Source organism: Sardina pilchardus, chromosome 16, assembly GCF_963854185.1.
Source record: "Sardina pilchardus chromosome 16, fSarPil1.1, whole genome shotgun sequence".
NCBI classification, from domain to species: Eukaryota; Metazoa; Chordata; class Actinopteri; order Clupeiformes; family Clupeidae; genus Sardina; species Sardina pilchardus.
In genome coordinates this window covers 3337148-3338328 of record NC_085009.1, presented here as the reverse complement: position 1 = coordinate 3338328, position 1181 = coordinate 3337148, and positions in this window count along the sequence as shown.

The following is a 1181-nucleotide window of genomic DNA, read 5'->3' as shown; positions in this document are numbered from 1 at the left end:
TATATTTTAAATTGAAAAAAAAAAACACAAAAGAAAAATATTTATTTAGAATTTAAACATATTTTTAACTTTACTAGAGAAAATATTTGTTAAGGAAATGTATACCTACCTAGTTGGTTAAGAGAGCAAATCATGTGCCTTCTAATTGAGGAAAACTGGAAATACAATACAGTACAGTGTAAGTCAAAGCCTTCAGGACATTGGCATTTATTTCTATATATATAAAAAAAATACATTATCAAATATTTTACAAAATGTACCTGCATTTTAATGGCAAAACGTATTTTATTCTATCTCTTTCGTGGATTCCGAGGATTGCGCCGTGTCTCCTCTCCGCGTGTGCGTGCGATTGACCGCGTTCTCCTGCTGCCGTGCTCAGGACGGGCGCTGTTAAGTCTGGCGGAAATGCGCCCTGGCCAATGCGCGCCTTTAATCATTCTCTTCTCTTCTGTATTCACAGTGATCTCATGCATCTTTCATGCTCATAATCTCGGATGGTGAATTAAGTTGAATTATAAATTGCAAATTAAAATGACACGTAATTTTAAATATGAGGCATGCATTGTTTTCTCTTATTATAAAAAGTCATAGGCCTATAGGCTATAGTCAACAGTAAACTTAAAATACTCGTTTGTGTCATATAGGCTTATAGTCTATTTTGCATAGTCTATGTTGCATTAAGTTGTCGGCACAAAACATTTTCGGGTTTAAGCTAAATATTATATTACCCTACTTGGCTTCGTACAAAAAAAAATCCACATTGTTCCTTGCCAAACGGACGGCAATCCCAAGGCGCTTCTTTTCATTACTTTTTTATTTATATAACATTAGATACATATTTTTGTCAATACATTTTAGGTCCTCTAGGTTTTACTGTCCGGCAATATTTTAGATTTTAAGATACACACACAACATTGCTGTTAGCAAAAAACTTTCTTTAATACTCTGGTTTAATACACCATTAGGCTACCTAATATGTCATGTTGAAGTGTTGAAATGCCTTTTATTTTCATAATCTATAGCCTACTCGTCTTTTATCTTTCATGCATTTTAGAGATTGCCTTGTGTTTCAACCCTATTAACAAAATATCACTGATTTGAAAGGAAGCCGAGTGGGTCGCTGCGAATCGTGGCGTGCCCCTTTAAAACAGGGGGGAAACGTGGAGAGAGCTCGCGGAGGT